Here is a 12,106-nt window from a genome sequence, read left to right on the forward strand (position 1 = left end):
ATTTTTTAATGTATACAAATTGATTATAGTAAGGTAGACCCAGTATTTACTTTTACATATTTCAGGCATATCATGCTAAATAATTATGGTCAAATGCAAGGTTCCACCTTTAGGCCTAATTCTTCACTTATGCTATGTGCTTTGCCCCTGCCTCTCCCTTCACCAGCTTTAAGGCTTCACCACCCTAGTACAGGAATAATCCACAGGAGACCTCTGGGTTCCACACTGAGCAATCAGTGTCAGTCCTTGACGTGCTCAGGACCAGGAAGGAGAAACTTACAAATTTGTACGTTTTACTTCCCAGTTACCAGAGCAGAAGTAGATGGGGAAAGAGTCTCCTCCAGCCTCCACCAGCAGAGAAATAACTTGCATACATATACCTTTCTGTCTTTCACTCACAGACACACTGTGTCATCTTTGCCAAATGTTACTTCCCCTCCACCTCTTTAGTCTAAACTTGCAGGGGGGTGGGGAACCTTTTTTCTGCTAAGGGTCATTTGGATATTTACAACATCATTCACAGGCCATACAAAATTATCAACTTAAAAATTAGTCTGCTACATTTGGTCAAACATTTGATTACCTCACCTCTAACATGATGGCTGAAATTGCTTCTCCTTGGTAAGGCTTGGCAAGGCCAGACCAAATGAGTTCACGAGCTGTGTATGGCCACAGGCTAGAAGTTCCCCACCCCTGGAAAGAACTGAGGAGCTGATGGGGGAGTGAGATGTAAACATAGCTCAAAGTGGTTATGCTGGGCCCCTTCCCTGGGGACACCGCTCCCACCAGATCTAGTTCAGGCCTTCCCTCCACCATCCCAAGGCTGGCCAAGATGGAGGAAAACCCTGCAGCAGCCCTCTCCCCTCTCTGAGGGACCTCCCCAGGGCCTAGCCTCACACTCTGCATTTCAATCTGGAGTCTCAGGTGATCTGGTTGCAGGAAAGGCCAGGCTTTCCTGCGGCTCTTGGGCAGCCGATGGAACTTAGCCCACTCAGGCCCTGCACCTGCCCCGGCCTCAGGAGAAGGCGATCCTTCAGGCGCCTCTGAGAGGAGACCTGCATCCAGCCTTAGGATGTGGAGGGGTGGGTGACGCCTTAAACTCTCCTCAGGCCTGCAGGCCATGCTTCTGATCCGGAGGGAGGGTGGCAGCCTCTGCTGCTGGGGCTCAGAAGGCCTGGCTTTCCTCACAGCCACTCCAGCCTGGATATGTTTATTGACTGTGTGTGTGTGTGGGGGGGGGGGAGGTGAGAGAGAAACAGATCGGTTGCCTCCCTTATGTGCTCTGACAGGGGATTGAACTCCAAACCCAGGTATGTGCCCTTACTAGGAATCAAAATTGTAACCTTTATAGTACATGGGATGATGCTCCAACCAACTGAGCCACCGGGCCAGGGCTCTCTGCCTCCTTATTTCTCATACAATTGTCCACTAGTCTACGATAAAGAAATCAGAACACCTTTTAGTGGCTACTAGAAAACAGGCTATTTTCCACATATTTTTCATTGATCCAGGTTTTATATGCTATTTTTAATATGTTTAGGCTACAATGATCTCTCCAAAACAGTGAACTTAGCTTGTATGTGTTAAGATTTTATTTAGATTTGGCTGACAGACCCAGCTATCTCCTGAGTAGGGGACAGATGCATTTTCATGTCAGGCCCTAGACCAGGGTGTTAGGATGCAAAGCTTTAACAATTCAGCAGCAGAAATGGCGACTGATTCATCAACACTCTCTGTAGCCCAAGACATGTAAACATGCTTGCTCATGAGAACTAGCTGTAGGGGTGAAAAAGGTGTCCTCTTAGCCCCTGAAACTGTTCCTGCTCCCAGCTGTTCCTGAGCCACAGCAGACTTCAAAGTCTTGTTGAAAAGTCTTCACAACGCAAAAGACCTCTGCGTGTCTGACATTTTCCCAGAATCAAAGAGCAAATAATTAGATTACCTTACCAGCCAAACAGGTGAAAATGTAGACTTGTTTTGATATTTTAATATACGTCATGATATGTTTAGAAGTTCAAAAATTTTCAAAGCTGTACATTAAGCTATTCTAGTCTTATTATGTCATTAAAATGAGAAGAGATTAACATTATCCGTCTCATATGGAAGACAAGAATAAAAGTACCCCTCAAACTTTCTCTTTCCTGAGGAAAATGTGTGTTTTTTTAAGTTTTCTTACAGGATTTCTTTTTTAAAAAAAATATTTTTTACTTTCTCATTATAGTTGACATACAATATTATATTAGTTTCAGATATACAACCCATTGATTAGATATTATATTCTCAGGACTTCTTCACTCACGTTTGTCAGGCTTCTCTAGATCCATTGCGGTTCTCCAAATGTAATGACATGTCTGACAACACAAACTAGGGAAACGTTCCAAATAAGAGTTTCAGCTCCTGTAAATACTGGTCTAATCTCCAGTTTCTTCTTTTGTGGGGGTCCCTGGGAATTTCTTTCTTGTGAGGCCACTATCTATTTAAACTTGTAATTTGCATGTAGCATGTCTAGACGCTTAGAGAGGGATGAGTTGAGGATGAATTCTGTCCTCATTTTGCCAGAGCTGGAATCCCATTTGTTCTTCAGCCACTCTGGTCTGGCTTCTAACCCCATCCTTTTAAGATGCTTGTTGTAAAAGTCACCAATGTTTCCTGTGTTGTCAGATTCAATGGACGTTTCTTAGTCCATACCTCAATTCTGAGTGCATTCTTAAGAGCTGACCGGTCCCTTCTTCCAGGACACTTTAAGTGTAACTTTAAGTGTATGTGACACTCATTTTCTTCCCATGTCTCTAGCTGCTCCTACTCTTCTGTTTAATCCCTAAATATTGTTGTCTCCCAGGGCTCAGTGTAGGTTCTCTTCTTTCTCTACAATATTTCATCAGTTTAGCTTATCCATTCACATTGTTTTAATCACCTCTATGCCAGCAACTCCCAAATTTACATGCGCTGCCTTAACCTTTCCACTTGGATGCCTAACAGGCACCGCAAACTTAACCTGTCACAAACAGAACCCTTCATGCCCATTCTCCAAATATGTTCCTCCTTCGGTCTTTTCCAGTTCAGTAAGTGGTAACTAGTGGCTAAAGTTAGAAACTTAAAGAGTCGTTGTCAGTTCTCCAATTTATATTTCCCTTCCTCCTATTATATATAATTCACGGGCTGTCCCCTAGACTACCCCTTCAATCTCATCTTATCCAATGAGCTCCCTCTCCCACTAAGTCCTAGTCACACGTGCCTCCTCACCTCAGGGCCTTCATCGTTTTCACTTGGGTGTCTCCTTCACAGCTTTCATGTCTCAGTTCTAATGTCACCTCTTTGGGGAAGACTTTCTTGACTACTCTGTCTTAAAGTAGCTTTTTCTCTATAGCCAGCTACTCTTTTACACATGATTCTGTTTATTTCCTTCACAGCCTTTATCACTACTTGTAATTAACTTATCTGATTTTATGTTATCTGGCTTTTCTAGAATGTGAGCTCCATAAACAGAGTAACCTTACACAGTGTTTAAACATTATCTACCAGTTCACAGAATAATAGTACCTGGTATACAGTAAGCATTAAAATAGTTCTTGAACAAATAAATAACAAGATAGTTCTACTTCCAATGATAGTGGACTAGTTTGTATTAAACTAACTTTTCCAATGACAACAACTATAAAATTTGGATAGGAAACAAAATCAGACTGAAAGTATCTAAGAACTATCAAGGCAGCCAAGACTCAAGGAGCCAAGATCCTGATTAGAATGGACATGATGAGAAGGAAGCCTGATATTCTGTGTAGAATATCCACTCGAGGCCTTTGTTAATTTGAAAGCAACAGCCAAGAGGCAGAGAAGCTGAATAGTGCTATCAGTTATCTTATGAAGTTGGGAGAAAAAAATTAGTTCTGGATCCATCAAAGTAGAGGGGCCCAAGCAAACATTCCTGGCTTTCTGTTGGAACTGCTGAAGAGGTACACTCTAGGATTAACCAGAATAAATCAGGAATAAACTAGCAATAAATCGACTCTCATAAAGCCTAAATTCAGTATTTGATTAGCTCAATTCATTAATCTAGAATCTCAAATTACTCCTAGAATTTTCAATTCACAGTTTTCAATTCAAAATTACCACACACTTTACAGACAAAAGATCAAAGAAAAATAAATAGATCTATAAGAGTTTCAGATACAAACTATAAAATAACCATGATTATTTAATATGGTCAAAAAATAGAAAACCACATAATATCTATTTTAGAAAAACCAAATGGAAATTTGAAAACTGAAAAATGCAGTAACTAAAATTAAGAACTCAAACAGATAGACTGAATTCAGACTAGACACAACTAATGAGAGGAAGATGAAAACTGGACAACAGAAAATATCTAGGCTGAATCACAAAACTTTAAAAAGATGGCCTTAGCCTGTTTGGTTCAGTGGTTAGAGTGTCAACCTGAAGACTGAGGGGTCCTGGGTTCGATTCTGGCCAAGGTCACATACCTTGGTTGCAGGCTCTGTCCCCGGCCCTGGTCGGGGTGCGTGAGGGAGGCAACCAATCAATGTGTCTATGTCACATCAATGTTTCTCTCTCCCTCCCTCCTTCCCTCTCTTTCTCTTTCCCTTTCTCTCCCTCTCCCTCTCCCTCCCTCCTCCCCTCCTTCCCTCCCTCTCTCCCTCCCTCTCTCTCTGAAAAGCAATGGAAAAAATATCCTTGGGTGAGGATTAAAAAAAAAAAAAAGATGAAAAATAATGAAAAAATGTAAGAGACTTAGGGGGCAACATGAGAATGTTTATCATAGGTGAAATTAGAGTTCTAGAACAGAGGTGAGGCAGATAATGAAGAAATTTTCAAAACTGATGAAAAACATCAAGCCACAAATTCCAGTTCTATGAACACCAAGCAGGATAATTTCTAATGAAATGACATCTAAGCACATTATAGTAAAACTGCTGAAAACCAAAGACAATTAGAAAATCTCAGAGTAACAGAGGAAAAAGAGATACATCATCTTCAAAGAACAATAGTATTGACAGCTGCCTTTCAACAGAATTGATGAAAGGTAAAAGACAATAGAATGACCGCATCAAAGAACTGAAATAAAATGTCAGCATATTAGTATTTTTTCATTTTTATCAATTAAAATGCATAACATCACAGTAAAAGGTATTTGCAATAAAGTTATCTTATACAAGATTCATGTATAAAATAAAAAGAATTCCTGCAAGAAATGGACAGGTAACCCAGTTTTTAAAAATGGGCTAAAAACTTTGCAAAGGAGGATATTTAAATGCTTAGTAAACACATGAAAAGGTACTTGACTTTATTAGTCACTATAGAAGTGCAAAATAAGACCACAATAAGATGCCACTATATACCTTTTAGAAACATTGAAACACCAAATGTTGATTACGATGCTGAACAACTGGAACTCATACTGCAAATGGGAGGAAAAATTGGCACAACCACTTTGGAAAATGGTTGGCACTATCACATAAAGCTGAATATATGCACCAAGAGACAACAATACTCATAGCCTCATTACTTAGGCCAGCTCCAAAACTGCAAATGTCCATCAGGATTAGAGCCACATTTATAGTGTAGCTCTATACACAACAGCCACATCTGGCAACTATAGTGTACTCAATGAATACAAGTTTTATTATTATTCTTTTTAGCCTATGAAAGTCTTTCTATATTTTGTAGATTCTAAAAACCTGCCCAGCTGAGGACCAATAACATCAACTCAGAAATATCTATTTAAATAGAATTAATTGAAAATGCCTAAATAAAATAATTCTTACCTCAAGGGTTGTTAAACACTTATGGTAGATTTAATCACTGTATTTTTTGTTATCTTTCAAGTACCAGAATTCTAGCATTAGGCGTTAATTATATTCAACTTTATTTTTAAGAGGTATATACTTTTTTACACTGAAATAAAGCATCATCTTCTTATTGAATTGCAGAACTAAGGTTTTCAAATAAAATCTTGCAAGAAGACAAGGCAAGCTTTTAATTTATTACTTCACCATGAATCATCAGTTAACCTATTCTGTCTCACAGATAAAAGTTGAAAAATAATCTGAAGTTATCAGGTTCCCTAAACTGTCACCACCATTCTCATTCTGTAGTTGTGAACACAACTGTATGTTTCTGTATAGATCTCTGAACCTTACTTTTTCAAAGCCTCTCATGCTCCCTTTCTAAATTATGACTGAAAAAACTTAATAGATATAATCCCAATCCCAAAAAGCATTGTTTCAGAAAAATTCTGGGAACAAAATGCAAACTGCAATTTACTATAATGTTATTAAAATTCTTATTCTTTCTTAAAATGGGAAAACAAGAGTCCAGTTAGTGGCAAAGAGCCTAGTCACAATCTAATTCATTGATTTAGGAGATCTTTCCCCTATCTTCCCATTACATTTTACATATGTGTCTGTAATAAAAAATACTTAATTGTAATGAAAGGTATTTATGTATCCTCACTCATATGGTAGAAATAATGTCTTTTCATTTAAGTATCCCCAGTATCTAGCTGAGCACTTTACACTTGGTAGGAACTCAAGATATGTCAAATAGATGAAAATTAAAGGAGCCCACTTGCTACTTGTTTGGAATGTAGGCCCAAGAAGGCCAGATGTGTTGTTTATGGAAGGTAAGTTTGGTATAATTTAAGATGGACTGTATATAATAGTGTCACTTGGATAGAATAAAGAAATGCTTTGTAAAGACTGGCACACACTACACTCTGTGTTCAACCATATTGGACCATCCATGTGGGCTGATAAAGGTAAACAAAATGCCTGGTTAATATGTGACCACAGGATATGTTAGTGGTCATTCCTGGAGGCAAGGATTTCTTGGTGTAAGGTCGCCCTTCAAGCACAGCACCATCACTGAAATCAGTAAAATGCAGTTTCTCCTCCACAGCTGGCTCCCTGCTGCTATAGCAGCTGGCAATGCTGGCAGACGACTCTGGATATCTGGCTATTCCCTCAACAGCTTTAGCAAAAATGAAAAAAGCAAGGCATGTGTCCTAATTTAGAATTATCCTTAAATACAAGGAGCAGCATCAGAAAATTACCCTTCCTATAAACAGAAGGTGAACTGAGAACTCCTTCTGAGTTGACCACTGATAATTGATTAAATTGTTTTCCCTCCTCAGTTTTCCCTTCACTTTTCACCATGTATATTTTTAAGAAAAAAAGTGTAATTTAATTATAAATATAATAAGCAAGATAAATGAATTAAAGCCCTGGTTTTGCCCCTAAATAATTGTGATGCTTAAAATTTTTTTTAAGTCTCTTAGAGATTATTTGCTCATCTATCAATCAAGGATTTTCTAATGAATTATCTAAGACCAACTAAAATTACATTTTAGCATTCTTCATATGTCGGTATTTTATTAACTGTATATTCCATTTAAGGGTATAAGTGATTGACCAGAAGCTAAATTAATTATATTAATTCTTTTAAGATTAAATGGAATAAAAAAAGTTAGCATGTATTTCAAAAATAAAACCTTTTCATATCTTGATGTATTTCCTTTCAACCTTTTATATATTTTATAGCAAATGTCTATACTAATATTTTATATAGTGGTTCTTATACAAATACAGTTCCATAACATAATTCTTATTTTACATAACACTAATAGGATTGACTTTTTAAAGAGTAATTGACAATATATTTACAGAATTTAACTGAATGAAACCACGGTTTTATTAGGGAAACAACATGGAATATAATATTTCTGATTTAAAGCAAGTACGACTAGACTTTTATGTAATGTAACATGTGGCATCATTAAGAAAATGTTACTGTGCTATTCAGAATTAGCCCTGGCTGGGTAGATCAGTTGGTTAGAGTGTCGTCCCAATACACCAAGGTTGCAGGTTTGATTCCTGGTCAGGGCACATACAAGAAACAACCAATGAATGCATAACTAAGTGGAACAAATCGATGTCTCTCTTTCTTCCTCTCTCTCTAAAAATCAATAAATATAAATTTTAAAAAAGAATTAAAAGTTACTAATCCATAGGATTAATAGACTTTGTCTTGGAATCTCTCAAACATTTGGAATCTCTCATGCTGAAATCATTTTGTAGTCAGTATTCACTATTTAGCTTTAACTTTTCAAAGCCTATTCCTCTTTTAAAAAATACCAAATGAAGAAAGAGAGCTAATTACATAAAACATTTTGCCTTAATGTCACTTTACCTAGTCAGTGTGGGTCAAACACAAAAGTCTAGTCATACTTGCATTAGATGAGAAAGAAGTATATCCTAAAATTCCAGTTTGTTTCCTATTCTGTAAGTCAACACACGTGTTCATATTTTGTAAACGTCATGGGAGCAAACAAATTTCAAAGTATACTCTTTCAGCACAGGATATGGTAAAGTATGCAACTTTCAAAAGGACTATAAATAAAAGACCAAGAAACTAATATTTGGGGCTTGGCATTTTGAGGTGGGGGATCCCCAAAGAGGAACATGGACTAATATGCCTATGACCCTGGCTTAAAAACACACACACCAAAAAACCTTCTTCTAGAACTAGTGCCATCAGACAAGTAAGAAAAACTGAGTAAGAGTAGAACATGGGGATAACAACACACTGTCCAAAGGCAGTTCAGAAACGACCATATCATCAACCCACTCTGAGGCCTCTGAATATGCAGTTGTTTGCAAAGCACCTTAATTTAAGAGACAAAAACCAAAAAGATCAAAGTAACCTGAGATCGGAAGTCACATCAAAACTAGAGCCATGAAGAGACCAACCGGCTCCGGATTGTCCGTCTTAAAAAGTTCGTATCTAGATCTTTGAAGATGAACCTCCACTGTCAGTGTAACTGCCTGGATCTAGAGAAACATCTCAACTCCAAACTGAAATATTAAAAGAAAGTGTTCAATAAAGTTTTATTTTCAATAAAATTCTTAATTCATGCATTACTTCTAGTTTGGCATTGGAAATTCTAGTAAATAATACCTAAATGTTTTCAGATAAAGAAAGCAGTTTGAAAGTTAAAAAGAAGATAAATTCAGAAGGGGCCAACAATGGTTCTTAAGGATGGATTACTGCAACTTGAACCTTCTAGCATTTTTTTCTTCAATGGCTTCCTGGATGTTTTCCCATCCCATGTATGCCAAAAGGCTGGTTTTGTGAGTCACTGAATTCCGCCTTTTTTCTTAAAGCAGTCTCTCAGTCTGAGATATTGAATGTTATTGGCAAGCTCTATTACTTTACGTCATGTTGGACAGAAGACTGTGGTTACAAAGAAGCCATCAGCCAAGGACCTTAGGGACAAGAGAACTTGGAACACCAAGCTTCACAAAACAAAGGGAACTCAAGAAAAAGAGTCCCTCTCCCAGCCAAACATGACAGAGCTGCAGCACTCCAGCAGCCCTACTTCACAAATCAAAATAGGGCATGTCCTGAATTCAATGGAAAACCAGTAACAAAGATCTTCAGATACCAAAGCTGAGCACAACAGTGCTCACCAACTTATAATGCCCATGAACCTCCACGGAGGTCTCGCCCCTCAGCTCCACCACTGTCACCGCGTGCCCAGGACAGACCAGACTGCCTGGGACCCTTAGGCAGTTACCGCACCTCCACTGGGTGGAGGCCAAACACTGCTAATCTTAACTCTCAAATACAGGGAGAAAGGCAAGTGCTTAATCCCAACTCAGACCATCCACCCATCTTCTCTAGTTCCCTTATGCCCATCCTTCTGTTTTCTCAGCCCAGGCGAATCCCACTACTACCCCTCATCTCAGCGCCCTGCACTGCAGCCTTGGGAATCTTCATCCCATTCTAACGCATCTCCTACATTCTCATCTTGTCACAGAAGCCCCTCCACCTTCGGGCCCTGCGGGAAACCTGGCTACCCCATAGGACAGCCCTTCTCCTGCAGCACTCTACAAAACGGATGTAAGGTTCCCCTGCCCACCCGTCTCCAAGCACGATGGGATTTCCTCTGCTTCTTTTCAAAAAATGTTTTAAATTAAATTGATTGGGGTGACATTGGTTAATAAAATTATATAGGTTTCAGGGGTACAATTCTATACTCCATCATCTGTAAATCGTACAGTGTGCTCACCGCCCCAAGTCACGTCTCCTTCCGTCACCATTTGCCCCCCATATGCTCTTCTACCCCCCACCCCCGTTTCCCTCTGGTGGTCATCATGCTGTTGTCCGTCTCTGAGGTTTTTTATTTTTATTTTTTTTTGCGGCTCCTACCTTGTGATCTTACTCTCTGTTGGAGCAGATAAGCATAGTTAAGAATATCAAGGTTAAACGTTGTAAGATAATACTAAAATTGTGTTGGAATTGAAGGGAATCCTAAAGAAGTGATTGCAAACTACTTTAATTGTTGCTTATACATGTTGCAAATATCTCCTCCATCCCCCAAAAGTGCCATCATCTAGTCTCACAGAGGAATCTTGAAAGAGTATGTAATTTTCAAGCTGTTTAAACTGTCTCAGGTCTTAGAAAAATGAAAACTTCCAAATTATTTTTTAAATTGTAACACTGACACTAAAACCTAATAGAGTGTAGAAAAGATCAATTTTACTTATGAATATCAATTTAAAAGGACAATAAGATATTAATGAACAGCACAGAGAATAATGTATCATAATCAAGTGGGCTCCTCCCCCTGCTTATGTAAGAATATAAGACAGTACAATAGTACAAAACTTATTCATGGGTTAGCATATTAATAAATCCAAGGAAAAATGTGTTTATACATGCAGTCATTGAGAAGGAATATTATAAAAATCTACTCTTGATTTTTTTAAAAAAGCATTAAAAATGAGTTGACAAAAACTCCCTTCATATGATTATACATATGATTATCTCTCATATTTCCTGAGAGAGAAATACTGGAGATATTCCTTCTAAAGTCAGGAACTAGACAAAATGCCCACAATCACCACCACTACTTCATGTTGCCTAACTGACTGCCTAATTGGTTGCCTAATACCCCTAAAACCACAGAAAAATTAAAGGTATAAAAATTGAACAAGATAAAAATTATCTCTGTACTTGCAAATGATAAGATTGTACACCTGGAAAATCCAAAAGACAGAAAATGAAACTAATAAAAAAATCAAGCAAGGTAGCAGGATATGAAATTATTTATGTACAAAAATTAACTGTTGTACAGAATGTACATATACATGTACGCACAATGAAAGAAACAATGGAACAGGTAGACTCCATTTTATTTTATTTTTATTTATTGACTTGAGAGAGAGGAGAGAGAGAACCATCTATCTGTTGTTCCACTTATTTATGCATCACTGGCTGATTCTCATGTGTGCCCTGACTGGGGATCAAGCCCACAACCTTGGCGTATCAGGACAATGTTATAAACCAACTGAGCTACTGAGCCAGGGCAGAGACTACATTTTAATAACAACAAAAGACAAAATACTCAGGATAATAAGAAATGTTCACAACCCAAAAGGAGAATCTTTCTAACATTCACGAAGGTTATAAAAGTTCACTTGGGAGGATGTGGAGAAAGGGAAGTCCTTGTGGCCTATTGGTGGGAATGTAAATTGGTGAGGCTACAATGGAAAAAAGTATGGAGGCTCCTCAAAAAAAATTAAAAAATAAAACTACCATATGATCTAACAATTCTACTTCTGGGTATATATCTGAAGAAAATAAAAACACTAACTGGAAAAGGTATCTGCACCCCCACATTCATTGCAGCATTATTTACAATAGTCAAGACATGAAAACAATTTAAGTGTCCACTGAGGGATGAAGGGATAAAGAAATTGTGGTGCACACACACCCACACACACACACACACACACCCACACGCACGCACGCACTGGAATGCTATTCAGCCATTAAAACGACAAAAACCTTGGCATTTGCAACAACGTGGCTGGACCCTGAGGGCATCATGCGGAGTTAAATAAGTCAGACAGCCCTGGCTGGTGTGGCTCAGTTGGTTGGAGCATCGTCCCCCAAAAGGTGGTGGGTTTGATTCCCGGTCAGGGCACACACCTAGGTTGCAGGTCGGGCTGCATGCAGGAGGCAACCGATTGATGTTTCTCTCTCTCTTTCTCTCTTTCCCTCTCCCTTCCTTTCTCTCTAAAAT

The sequence above is a fragment of the Miniopterus natalensis genome, chromosome 8, assembly GCF_054644295.1.
Source record: "Miniopterus natalensis isolate mMinNat1 chromosome 8, mMinNat1.hap1, whole genome shotgun sequence".
In the NCBI taxonomy this organism is placed as follows: Eukaryota; Metazoa; Chordata; class Mammalia; order Chiroptera; family Miniopteridae; genus Miniopterus; species Miniopterus natalensis.